This window comes from Eumetopias jubatus, unplaced genomic scaffold, assembly GCF_037043125.1.
Source record: "Eumetopias jubatus isolate StellerSeaLion01/CBP00866 unplaced genomic scaffold, mEumJub1_p1.0 scaffold_9, whole genome shotgun sequence".
Classification (NCBI taxonomy): Eukaryota; Metazoa; Chordata; class Mammalia; order Carnivora; family Otariidae; genus Eumetopias; species Eumetopias jubatus.
Genome location: NW_028274815.1, coordinates 112,281,164 through 112,296,348, shown reverse-complemented (window position 1 = coordinate 112,296,348; position 15,185 = coordinate 112,281,164). Strand labels below are relative to the sequence as shown.

Sequence of the window (15,185 nt, the reverse complement as noted above, 5' to 3'; positions counted from 1 at the left end):
GTGAAGAATCCCTAATTTGTAGCATATTCTTAGGGAGCTACAGAACCGTGGAAAATTGATAAAATGGAGTTACATATAGCAACATGAAGAAACCTCACAAACTGTGTTGAGCATAAAAATAAAAGTTCTAGAATGCTGTATACACTATTACAGCATTTATATAAAATTAAAACATGCAAGTAATATTGTATATTGCTTAAGGATTGATAGTATGTTGCAAAATTATAAAATCAAATTTGAGAATGAAAAACTCCAAATTCAGGACACTGTTTTTGAAAGAAACAGAACAATCACAGCAAAATGTGAATATTTTGCAAAGATCTGATTAAGGACTAAGGATTTTTAATGTATTTCTTATATATTTAAGAACTGAAAAATGTTTATTCCATGTAATGATTTTAAAATGCATAGGCGTTAAAATAAAAGCATACTCGCAGAAGCTCTGTAAAAAGGTAAAATGTGTTCGTCCAAATTATGGAAGCAGTCCAAGTGACCATCGTAGATGAATGGGTAAGTATGAGATAGTAAATATATACAATGGTATATTCTCAGCCATGAAAAAGAATGAAATCTTGCCATTTGCAACAACGTGGATGGAACTGGAGAGTATAACACGACATGAAATAGGTCAGTCAGGGAGAGACAAACACCATCTGATTTCACTTCTATGTGGAATTGGAGAAACAAAACAAAGAAAAAAAAAGAGTTAAACCAAAAACCAGACTCTTAACTATAGAGAACAAACTGATGGTCACCAGAGGAGAGGTGGGTGCGAGAATGGGTGATTGGTGAAGGGGATTAAGAATACACCTGTCAGGATGAGCATTGAGTAATGTACAGAATTGTTGAAAAATTATATTCTACACCTGAAACTAATATAACATGGTATCCTAACTATGCTAGAATTTTCAGTAGAAAATAGTTCTAGTAGAACTAGAATATTAAAAAAAAGAACAGATGAATGGATAAAGAAGATATGGTCCATATATACAATGGAATATTACTCAGCCATCAGAAATGATGAATACCCAACTTTTGCATCAACACGGATGGAACTGGAGGAGATTATGCTACATCAGAGAAGTCAAGCAGAGAAAGTCAACTATCACATGGTTTCACTTATTTGTGGACCATAAGGAATAGCATGGAGGACATTAGGAGAAGGAAGGGACAAAGGAAGGGGGGAAATCGGAGGGGGAGATGAACCATGAGAGACTATGGACTCCTAGAAAGAAACTGAGGGTTTTAGAGGGGAGGGTGGGGGATGGGTTAGCCCGGTGATGGGTATTAAAGAGGGCACGTATTGCATGGAGCACTGGGTGTTATACACAAACTGTCCCCAACTGTTCCTGCATGCTCTGCTCCAGAGGAGGATTCAGGTATCTGTTAACAGATGCATGCATGAGTAAATGCATGGCTGAATGTGAGAGTGCACTGCATGCTTGTGAATGCATGCTTGATGCCTGGATGGATGGAGGAATGCATGGATAAAAGAATGAGTGGTATTGAGGAGAGTGTCATGCTGGTACACCTGGAATCTTTCACTTGAAAAATCTGCGTCATTTCTCATGTTCTATGTTTGGCCCAAGATATTCTGAGGGTCTGGTTCTACATCAAATTGGGGTCTATTTACACACTCTTTTGGCAACATGGACTGGCATAAATTTAGGAATATTACAAATTGGTTTGCCATATGTGATGATGGGAAGGGGACCAATGTGCAGAAAGGAGAAAGGTACCTTTCTTCTGCATCATGTTAGGAGGATGGCCTGGGGCATAAGTAGGCACTACATACACAAGGAAACTTGTTGAATAACAAATTATCACAAACTAGTGGTTTAAAAAAACATATATTATTTCATAGACCCTGTGGACCAGGAGTTCAGGCACAGCTTAGGTTAGCTGTGATGCACAGAGGGAAGATGATGTGAAGACACTAGGAGAAGGCCACGTAAAATCCCAGGGCCACCCGAGGCTACCAGAAGCTAGGAGAGAGACCTGGAGCAGTTTCCCCCACAGAGTTTGTAGTGCCTTTAGTTCTAATTGCCAAGCTTGAAAGCAACCAAGATGACTTTCAGTAGCTGAATGAATAAAGAAATTGTGGTACACCCAGACAGTGGAATATTATCCGGTGGTTAAAGAAATGAGCTATCAAGCCCTGAAAAGATATGCATGAACCTTAAGTGCTTATTATTAATCAAAATGATAAGCCTACATACTGTGTGATTCCAACTATGTGACATTCTGAAAAAGCACAACTATGGAGACAATAAATATATCAGTGATTCCCAGGGGTTAGGGTAGAAAGAGATGAATAGGCAGAACACAGAGGATTTTTAGGGCAGTGAAGCTACTTTGTACAATACTATAAAGGTGGATATCATTCTACATTTGTCCAAACCCATAGACGATATAATAACAAGAGTGAACCATAATGTGAACTACGGACTTTGGATGACAATGACATACTAGTGTAGGTTCATCATTTGTAATAAAAGTATCACTCTGTGGAGGATATTCATAATGGGAGTGGCTGTGATGTGTGGGGGCAGGGAGTCCTTGGGAAATCTCTGTACCTTCTGCTCAATTCTGGTGTGAACCTAAAACTGCTTCAAATATGAAGTCAATCTATAAAAGAAAGTAATTTCCATATCAAAGGTCATGTAGATGTTCTTCTATGTTACTCTAGGAATTTTATAGTCTTCTGTTTTACATTTGGGTTATTTTTATGAAGGCTGTTAGGCATGTGTCTTTTTTTTTTCATTTTTTTATTGTTATGTTACCATATATTACATCATTAGTTTTTGATGTAGTGTTCCATGACTCATTGTTTGCGCATAACACCCAGTGCTCCACGCAGAATGTGCCCTCTTTAATACCCATCACCAGGCTAACCCATCCCCCCACCCCCTCCCCTCTAGAACCCTCAGTTTGTTTTTCAGAGTCCATCGTCTCTCATGGTTCGTCTCCCTCTCTGACTTACTCCCCTTCATTCTTCCCCTCCTGCTATCTTCTTCTTTTTTTTCCTTAACATATATTGCATTATTTCTTTCAGAAGTACAGATCTGTGATTCAACAGTCTTGCACAATTCACAGCAATCACCATAGCACATACCCTCCCCAATGTCTGTCACCCAGCCACCCCATCCCTCCCATCCCCCACAACTCCAGCAACTCTCAGTTTGTTTCCTGAGATTAAGAATTCCTCATATCAGTGAGGTCATATGATACATGTCTTTCTCTGATTAACTTATTTCACTCAGCATAACACCCTCCAGTTCTATCCACGTCCTTGCAAATGGCAAGATCTCATTCCTTTTGATGGCTGCATAATATTCCATTGTGTATATATACCACCTCTTCTTTATCCATTCATCTGTCGATGGACATCTTGGCTCTTTCCACAGTTTGGCTATTGTGGACATTGCTGCTATAAACATTGGGGTGCACGTACCCCTTCGGATCCCTACATTTGTATCTTTGGGGTAAATACCCAGTGGTGTAATTGCTGGATCGTATGGTAGCTCTATTTTCAACTGTTTGAAGAACCTCCGTACTGTTTTCCAGAGTGGTTGCACCAGCTTGCATTCCCACCAACAGTGTAGGAGAGTTGCCCTTTCTCCGCATCCCCGCCAACATCTGTCGTTTCCTGACTTGTTAATTTTAGCCATTCTGACGGGTGTGAAGTGGTATCTCATTGAGGTTTTGATTTGGATTTCCCTGATGCTGAGCGATGTTGAGCACTTTTTCATGTGTCTGTTGGCCATTTGGATGTCCTCTTTGGAAAAATGTCTGTTCATGCCTTCTGCCCATTTCTTGATTGGATTATTTGTTCTTTGGGTGTTGAGTTTGATAAGTTCTTTATAGATTTTGGATACTAGCCCTTTATCTGATATGTCATTTGCAAATATTTTCTCCCATTGTGTCGGTTGTCTTTTGGTTTTGTGGACTGTTTTTTTTTTGCGGTGTAAAAGCTTTTTATCTTATGAAATCCCAATGTTCATTTTTGCCCTTGCTTCCCTTGCCTTTGGCGATGTTTCTAGGAAGAAGTTACTGTGGCTGAGGTCGAGGAGGTTGCTACCTGTGTTCTCCTTTAGGATTTTGATGGACTCCTGTCTCACGTTTAGGTCTTTCAACCATTTGGAGTCTCTTTTTGTGTGTGGTGTAAGGAAATGGTCCAGTTTCATTCTTCTGCAGGTGGCTGTCCAATTTTCCCAACACCATTTGTTGAAGAGACTGTCTTTTTTCCATTGGACTTTCTTTCCTGCTTTGTCAAAGATGAGTTGACCATAGAGTTGAGGGTCCATTTCTGGGCTCTCTATTCTGTTCCATTGATCTATGTGTCTGTTTTTGTGCCAGGACCATACTGTCTTGATGATGACAGCTTTGTAATAGAGCTGGAAGTCCGGAATTGTGATGCCGCCAGCTTTGTTTTTCTTTTTCAACATTCCTCTGGCTATTCGGGGTCTCTTCTGGTTCCATACAAATTTTAGGATTATTTGTTCCATTTCTTTGAAAAAAGTGGATGGTATTTTGATGGGGATTGCACTGACTGTGTAGATTGCTCTAGGTAGCATTGACGTCTTCACAATGTTTCTTCTTCCAATCCATGAACATGGAACGTTTTTCCATTACTTTGTGTCTTCTTCAATTTCTTTCATGAGTATTTTATAGTTTTCTGAGTACAGATCCATTGCCTCTTTGGTTAAATTTATTCCTAGGTATCTTACGGTTTTGGGTGCAATTGTAAATGAGATCGACTCCTTGATTTGTCTCTCTTCTGTCTTGCTGTTGGTGTATAGGAATGCCACTGATTTCTAGGCATGTGTCTTGAATCAGTTTTTTTTTTTCCCACATGGATGCCTAGATATCCAATTATTCTAGCAACATTTGTTGAAAAGATTATCTTGGTCCTTTTCCAAAGTTCATTTGGCTGTATTTATGTGGGTCTATTTCTGGGCTTTCTATTTTGTTGCATTGATCTGTGTGTCTATTCTCTCACCAATGCCACTGTTTCGATTACTGTAGCTTCTAGGAAGACTTGTAGCTGAATGGTGTCAGTCTCCTTTTTTGGGGGGGGTCAGTCTTTTGACTTTGTTTTTCCACAACATTGAGTTGACTTCTGGCTCCTTAAACTATTAAAATCAGTTTGTCAATATCCATAAAATAGTTTGCTCGTATTTTAATTGAGATTGCATTTAATCCATAAGTCAAGTTGGGAAAAAATGGCATCCTTACAACATTGAGTTTTCCTACCCATGAACATGGGATGTATCTCTATTTATTTAGTTCTTCTTTGATTGCTGTGATCAATTTTCTAGCTGACCTTTATATAGGTCTTACACATATGTGAAATTTATACCTATGTATTTCTCTTTTTTGGGGGGGTCTTGATGGAACCAGTTATGTGTCTTTTTATTATATTGAAACACAATTGATTTTTGTGTGTTTATCTTGTATCCTTCTTGAACTCACTTATTAACCCTAGAGTTTTGTTTTTATAATTAGATCCTTTGGGATTTTCTATGTAGACAATCACGTCATCAGCAAACAAGGGATGTTTCATTTCTTCCTTTTCAATGTACATTCCTTTCCTTTCCATTCCTTCACTTTCCTTCATTTCTTCCTGTCCTTCTCTTGCCTACAATTTCTAGTCCTATGTTGAATAAGAGTTCTGAGAAGGGACATCTTTGCCTCAGTCCTTATCTTAGGAAAAAAAAAAAACTTGGTGTTTTGCCGTGAAGTATAATGATAGCTGCAGGGATTTTTTTGTAGATGTTCTTCATCAAATTGAGGAAATTCTCTGCTATGTCTAGTTTGTTGAGTGTTTGTATCATGAACAGGTATTAGATTTGTCAGTTGCTTTTTCTGCATCAACTCATATGATCATGCAATTTTTCTTTTTTAATCTGTTGATGTGATAGATTACAATAATTGATCGCTAAGCAGTGAAACAGTTTTGCATGCCCAGAATAAATCCTTCTTAGTCATGGTATATAACTACATATTGTGAAAGTCTATTTGACAACATTTTATGAGGATTCTTACATTTAGAGTCATGAGAGGTATTGGTCTGTAGGTACGTTTTTAATATACAGTCTATCTGGTTTTGCTATCAAGGTAATAATGCCCTCATCAAATGAGTAGGGAAGTGTTTCCTCCTCTATTTTCTGGGAGATACTGTACAAAATTGGTTTGAATTTCTCTGTAAATGTTTGCTAACATGCTCCAGTGGGTCCAGGTGTCTCAAAAGTTTTTACTCTTTTCTAAATCATCTAAGGTTTCTTCCTTCTTCCTTACTCAGATAATGGTCTTGGCTTCCTCTTTCATCTGATCTGAATCCCTCAAGCCTTCTGCTTTGGCAACTGGGACTCAGAGCCTCTGCCAACATGGACCAGTGGCCTTGGGGAAGAGACTCCACATGCTTGTTTAGCTTTTTCAGCAAGCAGACACAGAACTGTTTAGGTCTCTGGAGACCCTGCAGGGTTCAGCTTCCATCACTGGCCCAGAGAGACCTTTAGTGACCACTTCCAGCCAATGTTCCATGAGCATGTAAACCTGTGCTAATTTTAAACAGTGATTATGTTTGGATGGAAACATTGAGGATTCTTTTCTTGCTTCATAATTTCATGTTTTCCAAACTTTTTCTCCACTGAGAGGTAGCATCTGTTGGTGGTAATAAATTAAAAAGACAGGATCTTTGTTCGGGTAGAGGGGGAGAGGAAGAGAGCTCTAACGTGTGTGTTGGACCAGGCCTGTGACCATGGGGGTGTGTCCATTCCCTCAACAAAAGGGTGTTGAACAGACACGGACACTGGAAGATTTGTGAGCTGGGAGTCCTTCCACTCTAGTTCTATAAATTCTGGCTAGGACTGAAAAATTCTCCCCCAAGAAATTCTAGGTAAACGGGTGAGGAGAACACAGTAAACAAGCATAAGGGAGTCCCTACCTCAAACCTGAGCCCGCTTACCTGTGAATCCTAGAAGCAGAGTCCACAGCGGAGAAGAAAGTGGTGGGCAGGGTGGGAAGAAGAGATGGGCATCGTTGTGGTGTTGAGTGTTGTCTGAGTGTTGTCTTGGAGAGGCCCAGGACTCTGTGTTCTGAGGAGAGAAGACACTCCCTGCCTCCATCATGTCGGCGGAAGGGGATTGTGAAGAGAGGACCATGGGACTGCAACGCTTTTTCTTCAAGATTACCAACTGCACAGACAAGGAGACCACAAGTGCAGAAGTTGCTGTTTGAAATGCTTGGGACTTCCAGAGTCAAGGGCATGACATCCATAGACTTGTGCTCTTTCCTGAGCCTCATCCTATCTGAGGTCTCCCCAACCTGTACACCTGCTGACTTAGAGGCCCAGAGATATGGTGTGGGAAAGAGGTTAGAGTTTTGGAGATGATGATGATTTGTGATTTAGAGGATGGTGGGGGATACAGGGAAAGTGGGGCTGGGGGAACCCTCTGCAAGAGGGAAAGCAATACACGGCGTGTGTTGGAAGGTGAGGGTGGCCTCTGCTCTCTGTGCTGGGTCTTGGGCCAGCTCTGGAGGGAGGGAGTGGAGGGACTTGAGAAATGCCCTCAGAAAGAGAGAGGAACCAGCGTATTGGCCTCATTCTTTCTCACCTCTGGAACGGGCTCTGTCCAAGCACAAAGGTTATGTCCAGGGACTCTCAGCCCACACTCAGCGAGTGCCCTTTAATGTCCACGGGTCCGTAGTCAGGTAATGACTGTTAGGGTTATTTTGGTATTGCTTCCTTGTGAGCCCCATATCTTCTTAGGGATCAAGAGGATGTTAAGGCCAGGCGAAGCGTTAGAACAAGAGGAGAATGCAGAGCAGCCCCAAACTGCCTATGGGGAATGAGAAGACTCCCTTCCCGTGATGTCACCATCCTATCACATTGCTCTGGGATGATGAATTCCATGCTGAGAAGCCCTCCATGGCCCCTGTTTATAGCTGGACAGGATCTTTCCACCAGCCTCCAACAACCTACCCTTCTACCGCAACTTAAGGAGACTTCACACCTGCCATGAAACTCTAAACTCTTCAGAGCCTGGGATTTTTAGTGCCGTGATAGTCAAGAGCCTTGGTTTTATAAGCAGATGAAATTTAGGTTCCAATCCTGAGTTCACTTCTTGGAGGCTGACCTATATATTATTTAACCTTCAAATTTTCATTTCTATAGCTCAAATAGTCAAAACTGTTTTCTTAGGCAGCACTTGGACTTTCTCTTCTCCACTTACATGCTGTTCAGTATGTGGCAATCCTCTGCCCATTTGGTCAAGTGAAGAAGGGACCCATGTTCTCCACACTCACTTGTCTACTCGTGTCTGTCCCATACCCAGTACTGTTAGTTTTACCTCCTAAATACCTCTTGAATCTACATCACCATCTCCATCATCATCTCCTGCATGAATAAAAACTATTACTTCCTAATAGGCTACACCTAACTTCTCTTCCCTGTTTTAAGCCCTTCCTTCTACTTCATCGAGGGTTGTCTACACACAGATTTGAGTGCACACCTTTCTGGCATACACAGTTTTTCTGATTTTCATTGCTCTTGTGTATAAAACTCTTTGGTATATGGGATATGGTATGTGCTATATAGTATCTGGCATGTGGCATGTGGTATATGGTATGTGGTATATTTAAATGACATGGAATTGGTAGGTAGTATGTGGTATATGACATATGTATTTGGTATGTTGTATATGATATCTGGTGTGGTAGTATAAATAATCCATCCTCCCATGACTGGCTTGGCCCGTAGAGACAAAAGGATCCACACCTTTTCTGGTACCCACCACAGCCTCTCTCTTCCACATCAGGTTCCCTGGGAAACCATCACTGAGATGAATATTAACAAGCAGGTCATTTTCAGGGAGTGCTTTAGGATCCAGTGGTGGAAGGGAGAAGGGAGGAGGGAGCAGGATTGTTTAGAAGTTCAGTTGCCATGAAGTACCAAAAAAGACCTCAGCCAATCTTCCATGAAGCTGTGGTGTTAAGATGTTCCTTCAGACTGGTCCTGGGCTGGGGTGAGAGGCTGGACCTTTACATCCCCATGTTGATGAGCCACTGAATGTGGAAGTTTCTCAGGCATGACCTTGGGCGTGGTGGCTCTGCTCAACTGAGACCATCCCAAAGAGAGCTGACAGCTGAGACCCATCTGCTCAGTCCTGATCCATCACAGCCTCCACCACCCTCTGCACAGCCCCTTCCACCTCAAGTCCTTGGGCTCAGGACATGAATTAACCGCATCCCCCACTGAGATCTTAAAGCTACGTCACCTCAACCAGGCACCCAGGCTTCTCTGACACCACTTGGTCTCACCTGGGCTTTACTAATTGGAAACGTTTAGGATGAATATCATGGGGGGACCAAGAAGCACCTTCTTTATGAATCTCTGAGTGCCTGGCTCTGGAGTGAGCTCTAGCAGAGGACAGAGGAAAGAAGAGAAGGAACCTCAGACTTGTGAAGTGACATAAAACCTGGGTATAGAAACACAGAAAAATCTCCACCACACATTACTTTGCATTGTCCCCCAAGGGGGCATAAGAGGCAGACATTGAGCTGAGGACAGGATGTTGACTTTTTTTTTCTAGAGTTACTTTTGGAAGAGTTTTACATTTACACGAAATTTGGGACAATAGTATAGAGTTCCAGTATATAGCTGAATATAGTTTTCCCTCTTACTAGTATCTTACAGTAATTTGGTACATCTGTTAATGAACCAATATTGGTACATCTTTATTAACTAAAGTCCATAGTTTATTTAGATTTTGTCTTAGCTTGGGCTGCTATAATAAAACACCATACACCAGATGCCTTGAAACAAGAGGAACTTACTTCTCAAGGTCCCAGAGGCTGGAAGTCTGAGATCAGGGTGCCAGGATGCTTGGATTGTGATGAGAATGCTCTTTACAATTGCAGACTGCCAACTACTTGTATTCTCACATGGTGGATGGGGTGAGCTGGCTGGCGTGTCTCTTTTTGTGAGGACAATGATCCCATTCCTGAGGACTCCACCCTCATGACCTCATTATCTGCAAAGACCCCACCTCCAAATCCCATCCCGCTGGATTTCAGATTTCAACATTTGAACTTTGGAGAAATAAATTCGGTCCTGAAAGGATTTCCTTAGTTTTTACCCTATGTCCCTTTCTGTTCCTGAATTCCATGCAGGATACCACATTACATTTACTTGTGATGTCTCTTTAGGCTCCTCTCAGCTGCGACAGCTTCTCAGACATTCCTGACTTGTGATGGCCTGACAGTTTTGAGGACTGCTGCTCACCTGTATCATGGAATGTGCCTCAGTGCAATCTGTAGGATCCTTATCTCATAAGCAGACTGAGGTGATGGGGTTGGGGAGGAAGGTCACAGAGGAAAAGTGCCACTTTCATCACCTTAATCCAGGATCCACACTGTGGCAGTGGTTTATGATTGTTGGTGAACTCACGATCACCTCACTGCACTGTATTTGTCAGGTGTCCCCTCTGTAATTACTGTTTTCTCCTCCTTTCCATTCTGTCCTCTTTGGAGGGGAGTCACGACAAGTGCCTACACTCCAGGAGTGGTCAATTAGGATCCCCTCCTTAGGGTGAAATATCCACATAGATCATTTGGGACTTTTCTGCACAGGACATTTTTTCTTCTCCTCAATTTATTAATTTATTCAGTTATTAATTTATATCAATAGGGGCTCAAAGATATTTATTTTATATGAGCGATTATAATCGGTCTTAGTCATTCATGCAGTTATAACAACATATCCCGGTTTGGGTGGCTAATAAACAAAAGAAAGCTCTTGCTCATAGTTGTGGAGGATGGAGTCTGAGATCAGTGAGCCAGCCCAGTTGGGAGAGGGCCCTACACAGATTTCTCCTTGTGTCCTCATGTGGCCAAAGTGATTAGGGAGTCCTGGGGGCCTGTTCTATAAGGGCTAATCCCACTCATGAGGGTGGAGCTCTCAAGATCTCCTCACCTTCTGGAGGCTGCAACTGCTAACACCATCACGTGGGCTTGAGGGTTCTAACACCTGAATTTTGTGGGAACAAGAACATTCAGACCAGAGCAGAACCAGACATACTACGTTACTTATTTGTCGCTCAAATCTTGCACTTTAGGCATTGGGAGCTGTTCCAGGAGGTTCCTGTATTTGTTTGACAGACTCCAATCAGTGGGTTATTGTTTTGTTTTTTGAATATCCACTTGCTTACTTTCTGGAGGATATGAAGCTCTGCTAGAACTTTTAAACACAAAGAAGAGAGAGTAGTATTTAATGAAATGCTTTTAGGTATATGTACTAGTTTTGAACGAAGTGAAATGGTATTTTAATACCCAACATCTGGTAGAAACTGCTGTTTGCAATGAAGTATTCCCCAATTTATGTTTTAAAAATGTGATGGCCAAACTGATGGCCGTCATTGTTCTGACAACTGAGGACACAGACAGTCCCTTCTCTGTCAGAGTCCACATCCTATTTGAGGAAGAGACAAGCACACACAATAGGCAGTTCTCAGTTTGCATGGTGCTGATGTGCACGAATGTCTGTTGCCATAGGTCAGTTAAATAACATCAGTCCCCCAACACATGATTCCAGGTTCATTTACCACGGAGGAATTTTCCATGAGCAATTGCATGAAGTACAAACTTTGCTGCCAGTTCTTCTTCAGGCTACCAATCCCTATATGACTAACAGGTGCTCATCCCCATAAGTAAGCATCACATCTTTCAAAGCATGTAGTGGTCGTTCTCTGTGACTCTGTTACTCACTTTCCCACAAACAGCAACGCAGGTGGTTGTGTTGTCCCTGGTCTCCCAGCGAGGAGCCCAGGTGACATTGTACAAAAGTGAATAATGTCAAAAGGGAATTGGCATAAAGCAGAAAGTGGGATGTAGAAATGAGAAGAGATGAGACTGGAGGTGAAGTTCAAACTGAATGTGAGTGGGGCTTATGATGGCATAGTTACCATGGGGATGGTGACCGGGATGCTGGTCCCCAGAGTGTGGATATGCAGCCAGAGGAGCAGAGTGAGGCAATCTTACCACGTCACTGAAGAATATGATGGGGAGGGAGGGTGAAAATGTCCCAGAGGATGTGACACCAGAAATATTCAAATTAATATTGTAAGAATTTCATACATTGAAAGTGCAAGGGATGGGATGTTGGATGCTGATCCTATTTGAGACTGGAGTGAGGGAATTCTGATGCTGGTCTATATGGCCAACTATGTGATCAGAAGAAGGTAAGCACTGTGCAAACTATTCTTGATGAGTCCTTACCAAAAAATTAAATGCTTCCCTTCTTTGTGTTTCTAATATTTGAAATGACAGTACACCAAATAAATATGGTTCTATTGTATTTCATTTCCCTAAACATTCATAATTGACAGTTGGAGAGTTTCTGTGTTTTGAAAAAAGGTTTTAAAAGTCACAGAAAATCGTGATTCTCCCGCTTATTGTTGAGATCACTTTGCATGGTTTCAGCTACACCATCATTGTTCTGTCCTGCACTATTGTGCAACGTGAGCACTGCCTCCACTTATCATGTCAGCTAATCCTGAGTTCTAGGGAAACAATTTAATTAGGTTATGAGCCATGGGAACAGAGAGTGAGAGAGAAGAACTGATATTTTATGTAGGGTGGTTTATGGAAGGGACTTTTAATAAAGTGACATGTCAGCAGAGCTTGAAAGAGGGAGAGATGAGCCACACAGGTTCATAGGGGCAAGAAGCAGAGGAGAGACACAGTTTGACTTCCATTTCCATAGAATCACTGTGGCTTAAACTGGAGAGCCTGTTAGAGACAAAGCAATAGTCCATGAAGGAATGCTAGTGGCTGAGACCAGGGAGCAGCCCTGGGAGTGAGCAGTGCGCAGATTCTGGGTGGAGCTCACTGGAGTGTGGGAGGAGCCTTGCACTCACTCCTGAGAGCTTTTCAGGAATTTTACAAGTGAGTTGTTAAACACCGTTAGCTTGTTATTTGTCACGGTGGAAGTGTTGACATCACAGAAGTCCACAAGCACTACCAATCAGGCTTCTTTTTCTTTCCGAGAGTGGATTGTTTCACGTTTACCATCCTACCACTGGACACAGCATTCTGAAGGCAGAATTGAATGTGGGATATAAAGAAAGAATGTTAAGGATGGCTTTAGGCTTCTGGACTGCCAGCCCGAGTGCATGAGCAGTGGGGTTGGGAAGGATGAAGGGGACAGAAGAGCAGTGTTCCCATCACAGGGAGGAGTGAATCTTCCCTCTGGGACTGAAGAGTAGCACATGTAGGCAAAGAAGAAAGAAATCATTTCTCCTCTGCAAACCAGGATGGGATGCATTCTATTTAAGACCAAATGGAGAACCTCACCAAGGCTAGGGAGGCTGGGGCTTGGCAGGAATAACTCCTGAGAACATGGACATGAGTGTGTAGTTCATGGCCATGGTCCCCAGGAGATGGATGAGAGATACTTGGTCTGTGACTTGTTTCTCACATTCCAGGCAGAGATCCATGCATCAGTCCCCAGATCACGTTCCCATGGCCCCTGCTGAGGACCTGGAATGAAGACCCATCTCTGGACCCTGAGAAGGAGCATCAGGAGCTCTGGGCAGGTGTGTCTCAGGGGAAGCAAGGCATCTGGGTCAGAATTGTGGAAGCTTCTAGTTGTTCCTTCTCTTAGGCTGGGCCCTTCAGGGAATGGAGCAGGCAGCAGTGTCTGAAGGTAGCATGTAGCAGGGGAGGAAGGAAGGACCTGTGGGACCCATGTTCACAGTTAATTATCTGCTCATTATTCCAGAAATGTTCCTCACGTGTCTCCTATATCCTCCTGGGACACCTGTTGTGAGAGGACAGGCAGCCCCTGATATAGAACTCTGCCACCTAAGCCTTCCTCCCTTAGGGCCTGATCCCCATCCCCATCCCCAGCAGTGTATCCCACAGAGGGTCAGGCAGGAACCATCCTCACAGCCGCCATCCGGCACCTGTCAGCATTCTCCTAAATGTGGACTCCTTGTGCCTGACGGAGCCCCAGTGCTCAAATAACTTAGAGATGATCTCCAAGGGTTCCTCCCACCCAGCTGCCTCTCATTCACCCCTCTGCCCACTTCCTTCCCAGATTCCCTAGGACTCGGTGCACACTCTTTGAAGTCTTTGACCCTGCCCAGCTCTTATAGGCTAAAGTCTCCACCACACACACACTTCAGGAAGTTGGGATCCCTGAGACTCCTGAGGGTATCAAGGGAGGTGTGTCACATGCTCTTTGCTCCAGTCGGGCCCTGGCCCTGTGTGACCTGTGGTCTGCCCCTTTTCCTGACCTTGCTCCCTCTGGGACTGACCTTGGCCTGTCCTCCCTGACCCACTACTTACAGTCAGGCCCTTGCTACTTGTAGGCATAGATGACAGAGACAATGATGAGCAGCAGCAGCTTTGGGCCCAGGATGAGAGCCACCAGGAGTGGAGTAGATAGCCTTGGGTCTGGAAAAGAATGGACACAGGTACCATGAGAGGGGGCACCCAGGAGTCCATTCCCTGGGGCCTCCACGTACTCTCCCTGAAGCAACTCAAGCTTATCAATGCTCTGAAGCTTATGGATCTCTTCCCCTGCACTCAGGCTCAAGGCAGGTTTGGGGTAAGATGTTCTTCATCTCACTCACCCCTTTCTTACTGCCAGGGGTCCTTGAGGGAAGAGGTGGGGGAGAATGAACACTCAGTAACGTGTAAGTTTGGTTTACTGATGGTCCTCACACTCATGGGGCAGGTCGTATACCCACTTTCTGAGGAGGGAAGAAGCTCATAGTTTACAGAGGGTCAAAAGATGAGGTGACCCAGGGAAGTTCCTCCCTGCTGTCCTGCAGGATGACTCTGAGACCTTGTCTTTGGACCAAGACAAATCCAAACTCTGCGGGTCATAGGGACAAATGTCAGCCTGGCCTCAAGTGGAGTGGGAACAGGTGTCATGGTCAGTGAGAGGCAAGGCTGCCCTGCTTTGCTCCATGCACAGGGCTTAAAGACTCCATGTACAGAGGTGAGCAGGGAGGCTTCAGGATGACCTGACCTCAGGAGATCTGCTGGCTGGACAACACCCTGGGGAGACAAGGAAATGGGATCTAATGCTCAGGAGGGTTTCAAACACCATCCAGCCCGCCTGGACTCCAGAGCCAATATCAGCTGACATCATTTGTTGGATACAGAGGTTGGAT

At 43.3% G+C, this 15,185-nt stretch overlaps 2 pseudogenes across 2 annotated transcripts in view; both read right to left on the bottom strand.

Annotated features, from left to right (window-relative positions):
* Positions 1-13,734, bottom strand: part of LOC114203374 (signal-regulatory protein beta-1-like) — a 53,453-nt pseudogene extending 39,719 nt beyond the window's left edge. The window contains exons 1-2 of the transcript XR_015768993.1: positions 9,841-13,734; positions 6,971-7,199 (exon numbers count right to left, since the gene is read on the bottom strand). The product of XR_015768993.1 is annotated as a signal-regulatory protein beta-1-like (transcript). The remainder of the gene's footprint in view (positions 1-6,970; positions 7,200-9,840) is intronic.
* The window catches only part of LOC114203865 (signal-regulatory protein beta-1-like), a 65,110-nt pseudogene that overhangs the window by 38,358 nt on the left and 11,567 nt on the right, over positions 1-15,185 (bottom strand). Inside the window, exon 6 of the transcript XR_015768994.1 lies at positions 14,353-14,460. The product of XR_015768994.1 is annotated as a signal-regulatory protein beta-1-like (transcript). The remainder of the gene's footprint in view (positions 1-14,352; positions 14,461-15,185) is intronic.